The 20,119-nt window shown below is 41.8% G+C and overlaps 22 non-coding genes across 22 annotated transcripts; all 22 read left to right on the top strand.

Moving 5' to 3' along the window:
• Positions 1 to 1,511: 1,511 nt before the first annotated feature.
• TRNAG-UCC (transfer RNA glycine (anticodon UCC)) lies at positions 1,512 to 1,583 on the top strand. Its single transcript has one exon. It is a non-coding gene; the product is annotated as a tRNA-Gly (tRNA).
• A 157-nt stretch (positions 1,584 to 1,740) lies between these two features.
• On the top strand, positions 1,741 to 1,826 carry TRNAY-GUA (transfer RNA tyrosine (anticodon GUA)). Its single transcript is given in 2 exon segments — positions 1,741 to 1,777; positions 1,791 to 1,826. It is a non-coding gene; the product is annotated as a tRNA-Tyr (tRNA).
• Positions 1,827 to 2,316: 490 nt separating this feature from the next.
• Positions 2,317 to 2,388, top strand: TRNAE-UUC (transfer RNA glutamic acid (anticodon UUC)). The gene has a single exon. It is a non-coding gene; the product is annotated as a tRNA-Glu (tRNA).
• A 1,570-nt stretch (positions 2,389 to 3,958) lies between these two features.
• On the top strand, positions 3,959 to 4,030 carry TRNAG-UCC (transfer RNA glycine (anticodon UCC)). The gene has a single exon. It is a non-coding gene; the product is annotated as a tRNA-Gly (tRNA).
• A 157-nt stretch (positions 4,031 to 4,187) lies between these two features.
• TRNAY-GUA (transfer RNA tyrosine (anticodon GUA)) lies at positions 4,188 to 4,273 on the top strand. The gene is given in 2 exon segments: positions 4,188 to 4,224; positions 4,238 to 4,273. It is a non-coding gene; the product is annotated as a tRNA-Tyr (tRNA).
• Positions 4,274 to 4,763: 490 nt separating this feature from the next.
• On the top strand, positions 4,764 to 4,835 carry TRNAE-UUC (transfer RNA glutamic acid (anticodon UUC)). Its single transcript has one exon. It is a non-coding gene; the product is annotated as a tRNA-Glu (tRNA).
• A 1,570-nt stretch (positions 4,836 to 6,405) lies between these two features.
• Positions 6,406 to 6,477, top strand: TRNAG-UCC (transfer RNA glycine (anticodon UCC)). Its single transcript has one exon. It is a non-coding gene; the product is annotated as a tRNA-Gly (tRNA).
• A 157-nt stretch (positions 6,478 to 6,634) lies between these two features.
• On the top strand, positions 6,635 to 6,720 carry TRNAY-GUA (transfer RNA tyrosine (anticodon GUA)). Its single transcript is given in 2 exon segments — positions 6,635 to 6,671; positions 6,685 to 6,720. It is a non-coding gene; the product is annotated as a tRNA-Tyr (tRNA).
• Positions 6,721 to 7,210: 490 nt separating this feature from the next.
• Positions 7,211 to 7,282, top strand: TRNAE-UUC (transfer RNA glutamic acid (anticodon UUC)). The gene has a single exon. It is a non-coding gene; the product is annotated as a tRNA-Glu (tRNA).
• A 1,571-nt stretch (positions 7,283 to 8,853) lies between these two features.
• On the top strand, positions 8,854 to 8,925 carry TRNAG-UCC (transfer RNA glycine (anticodon UCC)). Its single transcript has one exon. It is a non-coding gene; the product is annotated as a tRNA-Gly (tRNA).
• A 157-nt stretch (positions 8,926 to 9,082) lies between these two features.
• On the top strand, positions 9,083 to 9,168 carry TRNAY-GUA (transfer RNA tyrosine (anticodon GUA)). Its single transcript is given in 2 exon segments — positions 9,083 to 9,119; positions 9,133 to 9,168. It is a non-coding gene; the product is annotated as a tRNA-Tyr (tRNA).
• Positions 9,169 to 11,298: 2,130 nt separating this feature from the next.
• On the top strand, positions 11,299 to 11,370 carry TRNAG-UCC (transfer RNA glycine (anticodon UCC)). The gene has a single exon. It is a non-coding gene; the product is annotated as a tRNA-Gly (tRNA).
• A 157-nt stretch (positions 11,371 to 11,527) lies between these two features.
• Positions 11,528 to 11,613, top strand: TRNAY-GUA (transfer RNA tyrosine (anticodon GUA)). The gene is given in 2 exon segments: positions 11,528 to 11,564; positions 11,578 to 11,613. It is a non-coding gene; the product is annotated as a tRNA-Tyr (tRNA).
• A 490-nt stretch (positions 11,614 to 12,103) lies between these two features.
• On the top strand, positions 12,104 to 12,175 carry TRNAE-UUC (transfer RNA glutamic acid (anticodon UUC)). The gene has a single exon. It is a non-coding gene; the product is annotated as a tRNA-Glu (tRNA).
• Positions 12,176 to 13,746: 1,571 nt separating this feature from the next.
• On the top strand, positions 13,747 to 13,818 carry TRNAG-UCC (transfer RNA glycine (anticodon UCC)). The gene has a single exon. It is a non-coding gene; the product is annotated as a tRNA-Gly (tRNA).
• A 157-nt stretch (positions 13,819 to 13,975) lies between these two features.
• TRNAY-GUA (transfer RNA tyrosine (anticodon GUA)) lies at positions 13,976 to 14,061 on the top strand. Its single transcript is given in 2 exon segments — positions 13,976 to 14,012; positions 14,026 to 14,061. It is a non-coding gene; the product is annotated as a tRNA-Tyr (tRNA).
• A 2,131-nt stretch (positions 14,062 to 16,192) lies between these two features.
• On the top strand, positions 16,193 to 16,264 carry TRNAG-UCC (transfer RNA glycine (anticodon UCC)). The gene has a single exon. It is a non-coding gene; the product is annotated as a tRNA-Gly (tRNA).
• A 157-nt stretch (positions 16,265 to 16,421) lies between these two features.
• TRNAY-GUA (transfer RNA tyrosine (anticodon GUA)) lies at positions 16,422 to 16,507 on the top strand. The gene is given in 2 exon segments: positions 16,422 to 16,458; positions 16,472 to 16,507. It is a non-coding gene; the product is annotated as a tRNA-Tyr (tRNA).
• A 490-nt stretch (positions 16,508 to 16,997) lies between these two features.
• TRNAE-UUC (transfer RNA glutamic acid (anticodon UUC)) lies at positions 16,998 to 17,069 on the top strand. The gene has a single exon. It is a non-coding gene; the product is annotated as a tRNA-Glu (tRNA).
• Positions 17,070 to 18,639: 1,570 nt separating this feature from the next.
• Positions 18,640 to 18,711, top strand: TRNAG-UCC (transfer RNA glycine (anticodon UCC)). Its single transcript has one exon. It is a non-coding gene; the product is annotated as a tRNA-Gly (tRNA).
• Positions 18,712 to 18,868: 157 nt separating this feature from the next.
• On the top strand, positions 18,869 to 18,954 carry TRNAY-GUA (transfer RNA tyrosine (anticodon GUA)). Its single transcript is given in 2 exon segments — positions 18,869 to 18,905; positions 18,919 to 18,954. It is a non-coding gene; the product is annotated as a tRNA-Tyr (tRNA).
• A 490-nt stretch (positions 18,955 to 19,444) lies between these two features.
• Positions 19,445 to 19,516, top strand: TRNAE-UUC (transfer RNA glutamic acid (anticodon UUC)). The gene has a single exon. It is a non-coding gene; the product is annotated as a tRNA-Glu (tRNA).
• Positions 19,517 to 20,119: the final 603 nt, after the last annotated feature.

Here is a 20,119-nt window from a genome sequence, read left to right as displayed (position 1 = left end):
ATTAATCATATTCCCCAACATCTACAGGGCTCATCTTACCTGAAGAGCCACCTCAAAATACTGGTCCAAATTCCTTACCTCTTTGGGCTGGTCAAGGAACATCAGAAAGGGGAGAAATCGATTAGAGAGATTATATAAAATGCAACAGGAGGAAAGAAAATGAAAATGGAGAGATTAAAGAAAAGGAGGATAGATTAAAGAAAAGGGAGAGGAAGTGACAAAAGGTAGCGGTAAAGAAAAAGTGGACACACAGGGAGAGGTAAAGAGAAAGGGTTGGGAGATAAAGAGAACAAAGATAGATGAAGAGGAAAAGGGAGACATAATGCCAATGTCTGTCTAGGAAGATGGTCGACTATGTGCTTGATTTTATACACCTGTTAGCAATGGATGTGGCTGAAATACCTAAACTCAATAATTAGGAGGGGTGTCCACATCCTTTCATAAAGTGTATATGTTTTATATGTAATATGTATAATTTGTCCCTTCAGAAAATTCTATTTATGTAAAAGAAACTGTCACTGCGGGAAAAGTGAATTACACCGGACAAACTTATGGTAAAACCTGATCATACTGCTCTTGTTCTCAGGGCAGCCCCATCACCATGAGATGGGCTTAAAGGGATCAAGTATTATATCTTCTATATCTGATGATTGCTGGAGGAAGGGTGGAATTCCTGAAACTTCCAGTGCTGCTTACTTATCCCCAGTCTGGCCACCGACAACTTACAGGTAACTATCCGTACGAATCACAAAACAGGTGTATTTATAACAACATTACATTGTATGTATAGTTTTGATAGCACCACAATATAATGACCAGGTATTTCATTTTATAGTTATAGTGAGTACTGCATCAGGTTCAAACATATCATGGAAAAATCGTCTCAAAATCCAAATTACAAACAAGAAAAACAAAGGAATACACTAATGCAACAAAGCAAAAAGTATGTGAAGCACCAGTCATTTACCTGAAAGAAAGACATCAGTAGATTGACCACCTTTTTCTTGATTAGGCCAAGACCTAGGGAAACAGCACCACCTTCTGGTACAAAACTGAGGAGCAGATTGCCCTCTTTGTTGATGAAGTCATCGGCTCTGTATTTTAAATGGGAAGAATGAAAAGAAGTGTTTCTACCCGGTTTCGAACCGGGGACCTTCCTCATGTGAGGCAAACGTTATAACCGCTACGCTACAGAAACCTATGTGTAGAAAGAGGCCAGGCCAGAGCAGAGGATCTGACCAAAGGCAGAAGATGACAATTTTTAACATTTCCTGAAGGTCCGCGAGATTTCTAAATGTTCTGATGAAACATTCCATATTCCACATAAAACTAAATTCTGCTAAAGGCTGCAAAATGACACAATAACATCTACATGACATCATTTCCCACAAACAAAAAACGGCTTTGGAAAAAAACGGGAAGAAAATGTTATTTTTTTCTCATGTTTTTTTCTGGGCTTTTTTTTTCCCAGACCTTCCCATCTCTAGTGTAAAAGCCTATCTTTCCATATGGCGTTGGTGGTATAGTGGTGAGCATAGCTGCCTTCCAAGCAGTTGACCCGGGTTCGATTCCCGGCCAACGCAACTTTTTTTTCTTACACATCCGAGTTTATTCAGTAAGTTTCAAGCCGTTTGCAGTTAACCCTTCCACTTGATGTAGCTTGTAACACAATGCATACCATGTTGGTGGGGGAGGGGCTGCTCCAGGTACAATCAGCATGGACAGCACCTAGAAACACGACCTTCGATAGCTCAGCTGGTAGAGCGGAGGACTGTAGAAAACGATCAGACATCCTTAGGTCGCTGGTTCGATTCCGGCTCGAAGGAATGCTTTTCTTATTTTTGTGAGATGGGTAAAAAAATGGTAGGTTGATCCTACAGAGTGAAGAGTGGACTTTAGGTGCGAATTCCGTGGGCAGCAAAAGGACCACTTTATCTGGGAAGATCCAAAGAAAAGGCTCTGCCGTAGACAATGCCTATAGTTCAGTGATGCGCCTAGTGGAGGTAATGGCAATCAGGAATGCTGTTTTCAATGACAGAGGGTCACCAGGTGGGGAGGGGTTTTATAATTTGAGTTCTGCCCTATCTCGTGTACGGAGGAGGAATCTCTCTGTAGTGTATCACCTGGGATTGCAGGGAAAATAAAACTCTGACGCATATCAAAAAGATCATTGGAACAGGAACTCATCAACTGCAGCCGCGGACTGACAGGCATTACAACTGTATTTTAAAAGAAAAAGGTTAACCTCCTATAGGATCTGTGGATGCTCCATCACATACACCATCCCATGTGGTGTGAGCAGGGTGTAGACACGTATCCCATATGGTCTAGCGGTTAGGATTCCTGGTTTTCACCCAGGCGGCCCGGGTTCGACTCCCGGTATGGGAAGCTAGTTTTTATTGGAACCCTATGTTGCTATCCGTTTGCTAGTTGGTCAAATCAAATGGCATTAATCATATTCCCCAACATCTACAGGGCTCATCTTACCTGAAGAGCCACCTCAAAATACTGGTCCAAATTCCTTACCTCTTTGGGCTGGTCAAGGAACATCAGAAAGGGGAGAAATAGATTAGAGAGATTATATAAAATGCAACAGGAGGAAAGAAAATGAAAATGGAGAGATTAAAGAAAAGGAGGATAGATTAAAGAAAAGGGAGAGGAAGTGACAAAAGGTAGCGGTAAAGAAAAAGTGGACACACAGGGAGAGGTAAAGAGAAAGGGTTGGGAGATAAAGAGAACAAAGATAGATGAAGAGGAAAAGGGAGACATAATGCCAATGTCTGTCTAGGAAGATGGTCGACTATGTGCTTGATTTTATACACCTGTTAGCAATGGATGTGGCTGAAATACCTAAACTCAATAATTAGGAGGGGTGTCCACATCCTTTCATAAAGTGTATATGTTTTATATGTAATATGTATAATTTGTCCCTTCAGAAAATTCTATTTATGTAAAAGAAACTGTCACTGCGGGAAAAGTGAATTACACCGGACAAACTTATGGTAAAACCTGATCATACTGCTCTTGTTCTCAGGGCAGCCCCATCACCATGAGATGGGCTTAAAGGGATCAAGTATTATATCTTCTATATCTGATGATTGCTGGAGGAAGGGTGGAATTCCTGAAACTTCCAGTGCTGCTTACTTATCCCCAGTCTGGCCACCGACAACTTACAGGTAACTATCCGTACGAATCACAAAACAGGTGTATTTATAACAACATTACATTGTATGTATAGTTTTGATAGCACCACAATATAATGACCAGGTATTTCATTTTACAGTTATAGTGAGTACTGCATCAGGTTCAAACATATCATGGAAAAATCGTCTCAAAATCCAAATTACAAACAAGAAAAACAAAGGAATACACTAATGCAACAAAGCAAAAAGTATGTGAAGCACCAGTCATTTACCTGAAAGAAAGACATCAGTAGATTGACCACCTTTTTCTTGATTAGGCCAAGACCTAGGGAAACAGCACCACCTTCTGGTACAAAACTGAGGAGCAGATTGCCCTCTTTGTTGATGAAGTCATCGGCTCTGTATTTTAAATGGGAAGAATGAAAAGAAGTGTTTCTACCCGGTTTCGAACCGGGGACCTTCCTCATGTGAGGCAAACGTTATAACCGCTACGCTACAGAAACCTATGTGTAGAAAGAGGCCAGGCCAGAGCAGAGGATCTGACCAAAGGCAGAAGATGACAATTTTTAACATTTCCTGAAGGTCCGCGAGATTTCTAAATGTTCTGATGAAACATTCCATATTCCACATAAAACTAAATTCTGCTAAAGGCTGCAAAATGACACAATAACATCTACATGACATCATTTCCCACAAACAAAAAACGGCTTTGGAAAAAAACGGGAAGAAAATGTCATTTTTTTCTCATGTTTTTTTCTGGGTTTTTTTTTCCCAGACCTTCCCATCTCTAGTGTAAAAGCCTGTTTTTCCATATGGCGTTGGTGGTATAGTGGTGAGCATAGCTGCCTTCCAAGCAGTTGACCCGGGTTCGATTCCCGGCCAACGCAACTTTTTTTTCTTACACATCCGAGTTTATTCAGTAAGTTTCAAGCCGTTTGCAGTTAACCCTTCCACTTGATGTAGCTTGTAACACAATGCATACCATGTTGGTGGGGGAGGGGCTGCTCCAGGTACAATCAGCATGGACAGCACCTAGAAACACGACCTTCGATAGCTCAGCTGGTAGAGCGGAGGACTGTAGAAAACGATCAGACATCCTTAGGTCGCTGGTTCGATTCCGGCTCGAAGGAATGCTTTTCTTATTTTTGTGAGATGGGTAAAAAAATGGTAGGTTGATCCTACAGAGTGAAGAGTGGACTTTAGGTGCGAATTCCGTGGGCAGCAAAAGGACCACTTTATCTGGGAAGATCCAAAGAAAAGGCTCTGCCGTAGACAATGCCTATAGTTCAGTGATGCGCCTAGTGGAGGTAATGGCAATCAGGAATGCTGTTTTCAATGACAGAGGGTCACCAGGTGGGGAGGGGTTTTATAATTTGAGTTCTGCCCTATCTCGTGTACGGAGGAGGAATCTCTCTGTAGTGTATCACCTGGGATTGCAGGGAAAATAAAACTCTGACGCATATCAAAAAGATCATTGGAACAGGAACTCATCAACTGCAGCTGCGGACTGACAGGCATTACAACTGTATTTTAAAAGAAAAAGGTTAACCTCCTATAGGATCTGTGGATGCTCCGTCACATACACCATCCCATGTGGTGTGAGCAGGGTATAGACACGTATCCCATATGGTCTAGCGGTTAGGATTCCTGGTTTTCACCCAGGCGGCCCGGGTTCGACTCCCGGTATGGGAAGCTAGTTTTCATTGGAACCCTATGTTGCTATCCGTTTGCTAGTTGGTCAAATCAAATGGCATTAATCATATTCCCCAACATCTACAGGGCTCATCTTACCTGAAGAGCCACCTCAAAATACTGGTCCAAATTCCTTACCTCTTTGGGCTGGTCAAGGAACATCAGAAAGGGGAGAAATAGATTAGAGAGATTATATAAAATGCAACAGGAGGAAAGAAAATGAAAATGGAGAGATTAAAGAAAAGGAGGATAGATTAAAGAAAAGGGAGAGGAAGTGACAAAAGGTAGCGGTAAAGAAAAAGTGGACACACAGGGAGAGGTAAAGAGAAAGGGTTGGGAGATAAAGAGAACAAAGATAGATGAAGAGGAAAAGGGAGACATAATGCCAATGTCTGTCTAGGAAGATGGTCGACTATGTGCTTGATTTTATACACCTGTTAGCAATGGATGTGGCTGAAATACCTAAACTCAATAATTAGGAGGGATGTCCACATCCTTTCATAAAGTGTATATGTTTTATATGTAATATGTATAATTTGTCCCTTCAGAAAATTCTATTTATGTAAAAGAAACTGTCACTGCGGGAAAAGTGAATTACACCGGACAAACTTATGGTAAAACCTGATCATACTGCTCTTGTTCTCAGGGCAGCCCCATCACCATGAGATGGGCTTAAAGGGATCAAGTATTATATCTTCTATATCTGATGATTGCTGGAGGAAGGGTGGAATTCCTGAAACTTCCAGTGCTGCTTACTTATCCCCAGTCTGGCCACCGACAACTTACAGGTAACTATCCGTACGAATCACAAAACAGGTGTATTTATAACAACATTACATTGTATGTATAGTTTTGATAGCACCACAATATACTGACCAGGTATTTCATTTTATAGTTATAGTGAGTACTGCATCAGGTTCAAACATATCATGGAAAAATCGTCTCAAAATCCAAATTACAAACAAGAAAAACAAAGGAATACACTAATGCAACAAAGCAAAAAGTATGTGAAGCACCAGTCATTTACCTGAAAGAAAGACATCAGTAGATTGACCACCTTTTTCTTGATTAGGCCAAGACCTAGGGAAACAGCACCACCTTCTGGTACAAAACTGAGGAGCAGATTGCCCTCTTTGTTGTTGAAGTCATCGGCTCTGTATTTTAAATGGGAAGAATGAAAAGAAGTGTTTCTACCCGGTTTCGAACCGGGGACCTTCCTCATGTGAGGCAAACGTTATAACCGCTACGCTACAGAAACCTATGTGTAGAAAGAGGCCAGGCCAGAGCAGAGGATCTGACCAAAGGCAGAAGATGACAATTTTTAACATTTCCTGAAGGTCCGCGAGATTTCTAAATGTTCTGATGAAACATTCCATATTCCACATAAAACTAAATTCTGCTAAAGGCTGCAAAATGACACAATAACATCTACATGACATCATTTCCCACAAACAAAAAACGGCTTTGGAAAAAAACGGGAAGAAAATGTCATTTTTTTCTCATGTTTTTTTCTGGGTTTTTTTTTCCCAGACCTTCCCATCTCTAGTGTAAAAGCCTATCTTTCCATATGGCGTTGGTGGTATAGTGGTGAGCATAGCTGCCTTCCAAGCAGTTGACCCGGGTTCGATTCCCGGCCAACGCAACTTTTTTTTCTTACACATCCGAGTTTATTCAGTAAGTTTCAAGCCGTTTGCAGTTAACCCTTCCACTTGATGTAGCTTGTAACACAATGCATACCATGTTGGTGGGGGAGGGGCTGCTCCAGGTACAATCAGCATGGACAGCACCTAGAAACACGACCTTCGATAGCTCAGCTGGTAGAGCGGAGGACTGTAGAAAACGATCAGACATCCTTAGGTCGCTGGTTCGATTCCGGCTCGAAGGAATGCTTTTCTTATTTTTGTGAGATGGGTAAAAAAATGGTAGGTTGATCCTACAGAGTGAAGAGTGGACTTTAGGTGCGAATTCCGTGGGCAGCAAAAGGACCACTTTATCTGGGAAGATCCAAAGAAAAGGCTCTGCCGTAGACAATGCCTATAGTTCAGTGATGCGCCTAGTGGAGGTAATGGCAATCAGGAATGCTGTTTTCAATGACAGAGGGTCACCAGGTGGGGAGGGGTTTTATAATTTGAGTTCTGCCCTATCTCGTGTACGGAGGAGGAATCTCTCTGTAGTGTATCACCTGGGATTGCAGGGAAAATAAAACTCTGACGCATATCAAAAAGATCATTGGAACAGGAACTCATCAACTGCAGCCGCGGACTGACAGGCATTACAACTGTATTTTAAAAGAAAAAGGTTAACCTCCTATAGGATCTGTGGATGCTCCATCACATACACCATCCCATGTGGTGTGAGCAGGGTGTAGACACGTATCCCATATGGTCTAGCGGTTAGGATTCCTGGTTTTCACCCAGGCGGCCCGGGTTCGACTCCCGGTATGGGAAGCTAGTTTTTATTGGAACCCTATGTTGCTATCCGTTTGCTAGTTGGTCAAATCAAATGGCATTAATCATATTCCCCAACATCTACAGGGCTCATCTTACCTGAAGAGCCACCTCAAAATACTGGTCCAAATTCCTTACCTCTTTGGGCTGGTCAAGGAACATCAGAAAGGGGAGAAATAGATTAGAGAGATTATATAAAATGCAACAGGAGGAAAGAAAATGAAAATGGAGAGATTAAAGAAAAGGAGGATAGATTAAAGAAAAGGGAGAGGAAGTGACAAAAGGTAGCGGTAAAGAAAAAGTGGACACACAGGGAGAGGTAAAGAGAAAGGGTTGGGAGATAAAGAGAACAAAGATAGATGAAGAGGAAAAGGGAGACATAATGCCAATGTCTGTCTAGGAAGATGGTCGACTATGTGCTTGATTTTATACACCTGTTAGCAATGGATGTGGCTGAAATACCTAAACTCAATAATTAGGAGGGGTGTCCACATCCTTTCATAAAGTGTATATGTTTTATATGTAATATGTATAATTTGTCCCTTCAGAAAATTCTATTTATGTAAAAGAAACTGTCACTGCGGGAAAAGTGAATTACACCGGACAAACTTATGGTAAAACCTGATCATACTGCTCTTGTTCTCAGGGCAGCCCCATCACCATGAGATGGGCTTAAAGGGATCAAGTATTATATCTTCTATATCTGATGATTGCTGGAGGAAGGGTGGAATTCCTGAAACTTCCAGTGCTGCTTACTTATCCCCAGTCTGGCCACCGACAACTTACAGGTAACTATCCGTACGAATCACAAAACAGGTGTATTTATAACAACATTACATTGTATGTATAGTTTTGATAGCACCACAATATACTGACCAGGTATTTCATTTTATAGTTATAGTGAGTACTGCATCAGGTTCAAACCTATCATGGAAAAAGCGTCTCAAAATCCAAATTACAAACAAGAAAAACAAAGGAATACACTAATGCAACAAAGCAAAAAGTATGTGAAGCACCAGTCATTTACCTGAAAGAAAGACATCAGTAGATTGACCACCTTTTTCTTGATTAGGCCAAGACCTAGGGAAACAGCACCACCTTCTGGTACAAAACTGAGGAGCAGATTGCCCTCTTTGTTGATGAAGTCATCGGCTCTGTATTTTAAATGGGAAGAATGAAAAGAAGTGTTTCTACCCGGTTTCGAACTGGGGACCTTCCTCATGCGAGGCAAACGTTATAACCGCTACGCTACAGAAACCTATGTGTAGAAAGAGGCCAGGCCAGAGCAGAGGATCTGACCAAAGGCAGAAGATGACATTTTTTAACATTTCCTGAAGGTCCGCGAGATTTCTAAATGTTCTGATGAAACATTCCATATTCCACATAAAACTAAATTCTGCTAAAGGCTGCAAAATGACACAATAACATCTACATGACATCATTTCCCACAAACAAAAAACGGCTTTGGAAAAAAACGGGAAGAAAATGTTATTTTTTTCTCATGTTTTTTTCTGGGCTTTTTTTTTCCCAGACCTTCCCATCTCTAGTGTAAAAGCCTATCTTTCCATATGGCGTTGGTGGTATAGTGGTGAGCATAGCTGCCTTCCAAGCAGTTGATCCGGGTTCGATTCCCGGCCAACGCAACTTTTTTTTCTTACACATCCGAGTTTATTCAGTAAGTTTCAAGCCGTTTGCAGTTAACCCTTCCACTTGATGTAGCTTGTAACACAATGCATACCATGTTGGTGGGGGAGGGGTTGCTCCAGGTACAATCAGCATGGACAGCACCTAGAAACACGACCTTCGATAGCTCAGCTGGTAGAGCGGAGGACTGTAGAAAACGATCAGACATCCTTAGGTCGCTGGCTCGATTCCGGCTCGAAGGAATGCTTTTTTATTTTTGTGAGATGGGTAAAAAAATGGTAGGTTGATCCTACAGAGTGAAGAGTGGACTTTAGGTGCGAATTCCGTGGGCAGCAAAAGGACCACTTTATCTGGGAAGATCCAAAGAAAAGGCTCTGCCGTAGACAATGCCTATAGTTCAGTGATGCGCCTAGTGGAGGTAATGGCAATCAGGAATGCTGTTTTCAATGACAGAGGGTCACCAGGTGGGGAGGGGTTTTATAATTTGAGTTCTGCCCTATCTCGTGTACGGAGGAGGAATCTCTCTGTAGTGTATCACCTGGGATTGCAGGGAAAATAAAACTCTGACGCATATCAAAAAGATCATTGGAACAGGAACTCATCAACTGCAGCCGCGGACTGACAGGCATTACAACTGTATTTTAAAAGAAAAAGGTTAACCTCCTATAGGATCTGTGGATGCTCCGTCACATACACCATCCCATGTGGTGTGAGCAGGGTGTAGACACGTATCCCGTATGGTCTAGCGGTTAGGATTCCTGGTTTTCACCCAGGCGGCCCGGGTTCGACTCCGGTATGGGAAGCTAGTTTTTATTGGAACCCTATGTTGCTATCCGTTTGCTAGTTGGTCAAATCAAATGGCATTAATCATATTCCCCAACATCTACAGGGCTCATCTTACCTGAAGAGCCACCTCAAAATACTGGTCCAAATTCCTTACCTCTTTGGGCTGGTCAAGGAACATCAGAAAGGGGAGAAATAGATTAGAGAGATTATATAAAATGCAACAGGAGGAAAGAAAATGAAAATGGAGAGATTAAAGAAAAGGAGGATAGATTAAAGAAAAGGGAGAGGAAGTGACAAAAGGTAGCGGTAAAGAAAAAGTGGACACACAGGGAGAGGTAAAGAGAAAGGGTTGGGAGATAAAGAGAACAAAGATAGATGAAGAGGAAAAGGGAGACATAATGCCAATGTCTGTCTAGGAAGATGGTCGACTATGTGCTTGATTTTATACACCTGTTAGCAATGGATGTGGCTGAAATACCTAAACTCAATAATTAGGAGGGGTGTCCACATCCTTTCATAAAGTGTATATGTTTTATATGTAATATGTATAATTTGTCCCTTCAGAAAATTCTATTTATGTAAAAGAAACTGTCACTGCGGGAAAAGTGAATTACACCGGACAAACTTATGGTAAAACCTGATCATACTGCTCTTGTTCTCAGGGCAGCCCCATCACCATGAGATGGGCTTAAAGGGATCAAGTATTATATCTTCTATATCTGATGATTGCTGGAGGAAGGGTGGAATTCCTGAAACTTCCAGTGCTGCTTACTTATCCCCAGTCTGGCCACCGACAACTTACAGGTAACTATCCGTACGAATCACAAAACAGGTGTATTTATAACAACATTACATTGTATGTATAGTTTTGATAGCACCACAATATAATGACCAGGTATTTCATTTTATAGTTATAGTGAGTACTGCATCAGGTTCAAACATATCATGGAAAAATCGTCTCAAAATCCAAATTACAAACAAGAAAAACAAAGGAATACACTAATGCAACAAAGCAAAAAGTATGTGAAGCACCAGTCATTTACCTGAAAGAAAGACATCAGTAGATTGACCACCTTTTTCTTGATTAGGCCAAGACCTAGGGAAACAGCACCACCTTCTGGTACAAAACTGAGGAGCAGATTGCCCTCTTTGTTGATGAAGTCATCGGCTCTGTATTTTAAATGGGAAGAATGAAAAGAAGTGTTTCTACCCGGTTTCGAACCGGGGACCTTCCTCATGTGAGGCAAACGTTATAACCGCTACGCTACAGAAACCTATGTGTAGAAAGAGGCCAGGCCAGAGCAGAGGATCTGACCAAAGGCAGAAGATGACAATTTTTAACATTTCCTGAAGGTCCGCGAGATTTCTAAATGTTCTGATGAAACATTCCATATTCCACATAAAACTAAATTCTGCTAAAGGCTGCAAAATGACACAATAACATCTACATGACATCATTTCCCACAAACAAAAAACGGCTTTGGAAAAAAACGGGAAGAAAATGTCATTTTTTTCTCATGTTTTTTTCTGGGTTTTTTTTTCCCAGACCTTCCCATCTCTAGTGTAAAAGCCTATCTTTCCATATGGCGTTGGTGGTATAGTGGTGAGCATAGCTGCCTTCCAAGCAGTTGACCCGGGTTCGATTCCCGGCCAACGCAACTTTTTTTTCTTACACATCCGAGTTTATTCAGTAAGTTTCAAGCCGTTTGCAGTTAACCCTTCCACTTGATGTAGCTTGTAACACAATGCATACCATGTTGGTGGGGGAGGGGCTGCTCCAGGTACAATCAGCATGGACAGCACCTAGAAACACGACCTTCGATAGCTCAGCTGGTAGAGCGGAGGACTGTAGAAAACGATCAGACATCCTTAGGTCGCTGGTTCGATTCCGGCTCGAAGGAATGCTTTTCTTATTTTTGTGAGATGGGTAAAAAAATGGTAGGTTGATCCTACAGAGTGAAGAGTGGACTTTAGGTGCGAATTCCGTGGGCAGCAAAAGGACCACTTTATCTGGGAAGATCCAAAGAAAAGGCTCTGCCGTAGACAATGCCTATAGTTCAGTGATGCGCCTAGTGGAGGTAATGGCAATCAGGAATGCTGTTTTCAATGACAGAGGGTCACCAGGTGGGGAGGGGTTTTATAATTTGAGTTCTGCCCTATCTCGTGTACGGAGGAGGAATCTCTCTGTAGTGTATCACCTGGGATTGCAGGGAAAATAAAACTCTGACGCATATCAAAAAGATCATTGGAACAGGAACTCATCAACTGCAGCCGCGGACTGACAGGCATTACAACTGTATTTTAAAAGAAAAAGGTTAACCTCCTATAGGATCTGTGGATGCTCCGTCACATACACCATCCCATGTGGTGTGAGCAGGGTGTAGACACGTATCCCATATGGTCTAGCGGTTAGGATTCCTGGTTTTCACCCAGGCGGCCCGGGTTCGACTCCCGGTATGGGAAGCTAGTTTTCATTGGAACCCTATGTTGCTATCCGTTTGCTAGTTGGTCAAATCAAATGGCATTAATCATATTCCCCAACATCTACAGGGCTCATCTTACCTGAAGAGCCACCTCAAAATACTGGTCCAAATTCCTTACCTCTTTGGGCTGGTCAAGGAACATCAGAAAGGGGAGAAATAGATTAGAGAGATTATATAAAATGCAACAGGAGGAAAGAAAATGAAAATGGAGAGATTAAAGAAAAGGAGGATAGATTAAAGAAAAGGGAGAGGAAGTGATAAAAGGTAGCGGTAAAGAAAAAGTGGACACACAGGGAGAGGTAAAGAGAAAGGGTTGGGAGATAAAGAGAACAAAGATAGATGAAGAGGAAAAGGGAGACATAATGCCAATGTCTGTCTAGGAAGATGGTCGACTATGTGCTTGATTTTATACACCTGTTAGCAATGGATGTGGCTGAAATACCTAAACTCAATAATTAGGAGGGATGTCCACATCCTTTCATAAAGTGTATATGTTTTATATGTAATATGTATAATTTGTCCCTTCAGAAAATTCTATTTATGTAAAAGAAACTGTCACTGCGGGAAAAGTGAATTACACCGGACAAACTTATGGTAAAACCTGATCATACTGCTCTTGTTCTCAGGGCAGCCCCATCACCATGAGATGGGCTTAAAGGGATCAAGTATTATATCTTCTATATCTGATGATTGCTGGAGGAAGGGTGGAATTCCTGAAACTTCCAGTGCTGCTTACTTATCCCCAGTCTGGCCACCGACAACTTACAGGTAACTATCCGTACGAATCACAAAACAGGTGTATTTATAACAACATTACATTGTATGTATAGTTTTGATAGCACCACAATATACTGACCAGGTATTTCATTTTATAGTTATAGTGAGTACTGCATCAGGTTCAAACCTATCATGGAAAAATCGTCTCAAAATCCAAATTACAAACAAGAAAAACAAAGGAATACACTAATGCAACAAAGCAAAAAGTATGTGAAGCACCAGTCATTTACCTGAAAGAAAGACATCAGTAGATTGACCACCTTTTTCTTGATTAGGCCAAGACCTAGGGAAACAGCACCACCTTCTGGTACAAAACTGAGGAGCAGATTGCCCTCTTTGTTGATGAAGTCATCGGCTCTGTATTTTAAATGGGAAGAATGAAAAGAAGTGTTTCTACCCGGTTTCGAACTGGGGACCTTCCTCATGCGAGGCAAACGTTATAACCGCTACGCTACAGAAACCTATGTGTAGAAAGAGGCCAGGCCAGAGCAGAGGATCTGACCAAAGGCAGAAGATGACATTTTTTAACATTTCCTGAAGGTCCGCGAGATTTCTAAATGTTCTGATGAAACATTCCATATTCCACATAAAACTAAATTCTGCTAAAGGCTGCAAAATGACACAATAACATCTACATGACATCATTTCCCACAAACAAAAAACGGCTTTGGAAAAAAACGGGAAGAAAATGTTATTTTTTTCTCATGTTTTTTTCTGGGCTTTTTTTTTCCCAGACCTTCCCATCTCTAGTGTAAAAGCCTATCTTTCCATATGGCGTTGGTGGTATAGTGGTGAGCATAGCTGCCTTCCAAGCAGTTGATCCGGGTTCGATTCCCGGCCAACGCAACTTTTTTTTCTTACACATCCGAGTTTATTCAGTAAGTTTCAAGCCGTTTGCAGTTAACCCTTCCACTTGATGTAGCTTGTAACACAATGCATACCATGTTGGTGGGGGAGGGGTTGCTCCAGGTACAATCAGCATGGACAGCACCTAGAAACACGACCTTCGATAGCTCAGCTGGTAGAGCGGAGGACTGTAGAAAACGATCAGACATCCTTAGGTCGCTGGTTCGATTCCGGCTCGAAGGAATGCTTTTTTTATTTTTGTGAGATGGGTAAAAAAATGGTAGGTTGATCCTACAGAGTGAAGAGTGGACTTTAGGTGCGAATTCCGTGGGCAGCAAAAGGACCACTTTATCTGGGAAGATCCAAAGAAAAGGCTCTGCCGTAGACAATGCCTATAGTTCAGTGATGCGCCTAGTGGAGGTAATGGCAATCAGGAATGCTGTTTTCAATGACAGAGGGTCACCAGGTGGGGAGGGGTTTTATAATTTGAGTTCTGCCCTATCTCGTGTACGGAGGAGGAATCTCTCTGTAGTGTATCACCTGGGATTGCAGGGAAAATAAAACTCTGACGCATATCAAAAAGATCATTGGAACAGGAACTCATCAACTGCAGCCGCGGACTGACAGGCATTACAACTGTATTTTAAAAGAAAAAGGTTAACCTCCTATAGGATCTGTGGATGCTCCGTCACATACACCATCCCATGTGGTGTGAGCAGGGTGTAGACACGTATCCCGTATGGTCTAGCGGTTAGGATTCCTGGTTTTCACCCAGGCGGCCCGGGTTCGACTCCGGTATGGGAAGCTAGTTTTTATTGGAACCCTATGTTGCTATCCGTTTGCTAGTTGGTCAAATCAAATGGCATTAATCATATTCCCCAACATCTACAGGGCTCATCTTACCTGAAGAGCCACCTCAAAATACTGGTCCAAATTCCTTACCTCTTTGGGCTGGTCAAGGAACATCAGAAAGGGGAGAAATAGATTAGAGAGATTATATAAAATGCAACAGGAGGAAAGAAAATGAAAATGGAGAGATTAAAGAAAAGGAGGATAGATTAAAGAAAAGGGAGAGGAAGTGACAAAAGGTAGCGGTAAAGAAAAAGTGGACACACAGGGAGAGGTAAAGAGAAAGGGTTGGGAGATAAAGAGAACAAAGATAGATGAAGAGGAAAAGGGAGACATAATGCCAATGTCTGTCTAGGAAGATGGTCGACTATGTGCTTGATTTTATACACCTGTTAGCAATGGATGTGGCTGAAATACCTAAACTCAATAATTAGGAGGGGTGTCCACATCCTTTCATAAAGTGTATATGTTTTATATGTAATATGTATAATTTGTCCCTTCAGAAAATTCTATTTATGTAAAAGAAACTGTCACTGCGGGAAAAGTGAATTACACCGGACAAACTTATGGTAAAACCTGATCATACTGCTCTTGTTCTCAGGGCAGCCCCATCACCATGAGATGGGCTTAAAGGGATCAAGTATTATATCTTCTATATCTGATGATTGCTGGAGGAAGGGTGGAATTCCTGAAACTTCCAGTGCTGCTTACTTATCCCCAGTCTGGCCACCGACAACTTACAGGTAACTATCCGTACGAATCACAAAACAGGTGTATTTATAACAACATTACATTGTATGTATAGTTTTGATAGCACCACAATATAATGACCAGGTATTTCATTTTATAGTTATAGTGAGTACTGCATCAGGTTCAAACATATCATGGAAAAATCGTCTCAAAATCCAAATTACAAACAAGAAAAACAAAGGAATACACTAATGCAACAAAGCAAAAAGTATGTGAAGCACCAGTCATTTACCTGAAAGAAAGACATCAGTAGATTGACCACCTTTTTCTTGATTAGGCCAAGACCTAGGGAAACAGCACCACCTTCTGGTACAAAACTGAGGAGCAGATTGCCCTCTTTGTTGATGAAGTCATCGGCTCTGTATTTTAAATGGGAAGAATGAAAAGAAGTGTTTCTACCCGGTTTCGAACCGGGGACCTTCCTCATGTGAGGCAAACGTTATAACCGCTACGCTACAGAAACCTATGTGTAGAAAGAGGCCAGGCCAGAGCAGAGGATCTGACCAAAGGCAGAAGATGACAATTTTTAACATTTCCTGAAGGTCCGCGAGATTTCTAAATGTTCTGATGAAACATTCCATATTCCACATAAAACTAAATTCTGCTAAAGGCTGCAAAATGACACAATAACATCTACATGACATCATTTCCCACAAACAAAAAACGGCTTTGGAAAAAAACGGGAAGAAAATGTCATTTTTTTCTCATGTTTTTTTCTGGGTTTTTTTTTCCCAGACCTTCCCATCTCTAGTGTAAAAGCCTATCTTTCCATATGGCGTTGGTGGTATAGTGGTGAGCATAGCTGCCTTCCAAGCAGTTGACCCGGGTTCGATTCCCGGCCAACGCAACTTTTTTTTCTTACACATCCGAGTTTATTCAGTAAGTTTCAAGCCGTTTGCAGTTAACCCTTCCACTTGATGTAGCTTGTAACACAATGCATACCATGTTGGTGGGGGAGGGGCTGCTCCAGGTACAATCAGCATGGACAGCACCTAGAAACACGACCTTCGATAGCTCAGCTGGTAGAGCGGAGGACTGTAGAAAACGATCAGACATCCTTAGGTCGCTGGTTCGATTCCGGCTCGAAGGAATGCTTTTCTTATTTTTGTGAGATGGGTAAAAAAATGGTAGGTTGATCCTACAGAGTGAAGAGTGGACTTTAGGTGCGAATTCCGTGGGCAGCAAAAGGACCACTTTATCTGGGAAGATCCAAAGAAAAGGCTCTGCCGTAGACAATGCCTATAGTTCAGTGATGCGCCTAGTGGAGGTAATGGCAATCAGGAATGCTGTTTTCAATGACAGAGGGTCACCAGGTGGGGAGGGGTTTTATAATTTGAGTTCTGCCCTATCTCGTGTACGGAGGAGGAATCTCTCTGTAGTGTATCACCTGGGATTGCAGGGAAAATAAAACTCTGACGCATATCAAAAAGATCATTGGAACAGGAACTCATCAACTGCAGCTGCGGACTGACAGGCATTACAACTGTATTTTAAAAGAAAAAGGTTAACCTCCTATAGGATCTGTGGATGCTCCGTCACATACACCATCCCATGTGGTGTGAGCAGGGTATAGACACGTATCCCATATGGTCTAGCGGTTAGGATTCCTGGTTTTCACCCGGGCGGCCCGGGTTCGACTCCCGGTATGGGAAGCTAGTTTTCATTGGAACCCTATGTTGCTATCCGTTTGCTAGTTGGTCAAATCAAATGGCATTAATCATATTCCCCAACATCTACAGGGCTCATCTTACCTGAAGAGCCACCTCAAAATACTGGTCCAAATTCCTTACCTCTTTGGGCTGGTCAAGGAACATCAGAAAGGGGAGAAATAGATTAGAGAGATTATATAAAATGCAACAGGAGGAAAGAAAATGAAAATGGAGAGATTAAAGAAAAGGAGGATAGATTAAAGAAAAGGGAGAGGAAGTGACAAAAGGTAGCGGTAAAGAAAAAGTGGACACACAGGGAGAGGTAAAGAGAAAGGGTTGGGAGATAAAGAGAACAAAGATAGATGAAGAGGAAAAGGGAGACATAATGCCAATGTCTGTCTAGGAAGATGGTCGACTATGTGCTTGATTTTATACACCTGTTAGCAATGGATGTGGCTGAAATACCTAAACTCAATAATTAGGAGGGGTGTCCACATCCTTTCATAAAGTGTATATGTTTTATATGTAATATGTATAATTTGTCCCTTCAGAAAATTCTATTTATGTAAAAGAAACTGTCACTGCGGGAAAAGTGAATTACACCGGACAAACTTATGGTAAAACCTGATCATACTGCTCTTGTTCTCAGGGCAGCCCCATCACCATGAGATGGGCTTAAAGGGATCAAGTATTATATCTTCTATATCTGATGATTGCTGGAGGAAGGGTGGAATTCCTGAAACTTCCAGTGCTGCTTACTTATCCCCAGTCTGGCCACCGACAACTTACAGGTAACTATCCGTACGAATCACAAAACAGGTGTATTTATAACAACATTACATTGTATGTATAGTTTTGATAGCACCACAATATAATGACCAGGTATTTCATTTTATAGTTATAGTGAGTACTGCATCAGGTTCAAACATATCATGGAAAAATCGTCTCAAAATCCAAATTACAAACAAGAAAAACAAAGGAATACACTAATGCAACAAAGCAAAAAGTATGTGAAGCACCAGTCATTTACCTGAAAGAAAGACATCAGTAGATTGACCACCTTTTTCTTGATTAGGCCAAGACCTAGGGAAACAGCACCACCTTCTGGTACAAAACTGAGGAGCAGATTGCCCTCTTTGTTGATGAAGTCATCGGCTCTGTATTTTAAATGGGAAGAATGAAAAGAAGTGTTTCTACCCGGTTTCGAACCGGGGACCTTCCTCATGTGAGGCAAACGTTATAACCGCTACGCTACAGAAACCTATGTGTAGAAAGAGGCCAGGCCAGAGCAGAGGATCTGACCAAAGGCAGAAGATGACAATTTTTAACATTTCCTGAAGGTCCGCGAGATTTCTAAATGTTCTGATGAAACATTCCATATTCCACATAAAACTAAATTCTGCTAAAGGCTGCAAAATGACACAATAACATATACATGACATCATTTCCCACAAACAAAAAACGGCTTTGGAAAAAAACGGGAAGAAAATGTCATTTTTTTCTCATGTTTTTTTCTGGGTTTTTTTTTCCCAGACCTTCCCATCTCTAGTGTAAAAGCCTATCTTTCCATATGGCGTTGGTGGTATAGTGGTGAGCATAGCTGCCTTCCAAGCAGTTGACCCGGGTTCGATTCCTGGCCAACGCAACTTTTTTTTCTTAAACATCCGAGTTTATTCAGTAAGTTTCAAGCCGTTTGCAGTTAACCCTTCCACTTGATGTAGCTTGTAACACAATGCATACCATGTTGGTGGGGGAGGGGCTGCTCCAGGTACAATCAGCATGGACAGCACCTAGAAACACGACCTTCGATAGCTCAGCTGGTAGAGCGGAGGACTGTAGAAAACGATCAGACATCCTTAGGTCGCTGGTTCGATTCCGGCTCGAAGGAATGCTTTTCTTATTTTTGTGAGATGGGTAAAAAAATGGTAGGTTGATCCTACAGAGTGAAGAGTGGACTTTAGGTGCGAATTCCGTGGGCAGCAAAAGGACCACTTTATCTGGGAAGATCCAAAGAAAAGGCTCTGCCGTAGACAATGCCTATAGTTCAGTGATGCGCCTAGTGGAGGTAATGGCAATCAGGAATGCTGTTTTCAATGACAGAGGGTCACCAGGTGGGGAGGGGTTTTATAATTTGAGTTCTGCCCTATCTCGTGTACGGAGGAGGAATCTCTCTGTAGTGTATCACCTGGGATTGCAGGGAAAATAAAACTCTGACGCATATCAAAAAGATCATTGGAACAGGAACTCATCAACTGCAGCCGCGGACTGACAGGCATTACAACTGTATTTTAAAAGAAAAAGGTTAACCTCCTATAGGATCTGTGGATGCTCCGTCACATACACCATCCCATGTGGTGTGAGCAGGGTGTAGACACGTATCCCATATGGTCTAGCGGTTAGGATTCCTGGTTTTCACCCAGGCGGCCCGGGTTCGACTCCCGGTATGGGAAGCTAGTTTTCATTGGAACCCTATGTTGCTATCCGTTTGCTAGTTGGTCAAATCAAATGGCATTAATCATATTCCCCAACATCTACAGGGCTCATCTTACCTGAAGAGCCACCTCAAAATACTGGTCCAAATTCCTTACCTCTTTGGGCTGGTCAAGGAACATCAGAAAGGGGAGAAATAGATTAGAGAGATTATATAAAATGCAACAGGAGGAAAGAAAATGAAAATGGAGAGATTAAAGAAAAGGAGGATAGATTAAAGAAAAGGGAGAGGAAGTGACAAAAGGTAGCGGTAAAGAAAAAGTGGACACACAGGGAGAGGTAAAGAGAAAGGGTTGGGAGATAAAGAGAACAAAGATAGAGGAAAAGGGAGACATAATGCCAATGTCTGTCTAGGAAGATGGTCGACTATGTGCTTGATTTTATACACCTGTTAGCAATGGATGTGGCTGAAATACCTAAACTCAATAATTAGGAGGGATGTCCACATCCTTTCATAAAGTGTATATGTTTTATATGTAATATGTATAATTTGTCCCTTCAGAAAATTCTATTTATGTAAAAGAAACTGTCACTGCGGGAAAAGTGAATTACACCGGACAAAC

Source organism: Spea bombifrons, chromosome 3, assembly GCF_027358695.1.
Source record: "Spea bombifrons isolate aSpeBom1 chromosome 3, aSpeBom1.2.pri, whole genome shotgun sequence".
Taxonomy (NCBI): domain Eukaryota; kingdom Metazoa; phylum Chordata; class Amphibia; order Anura; family Pelobatidae; genus Spea; species Spea bombifrons.
This window is presented reverse-complemented; position numbering and strand designations above follow the sequence as displayed.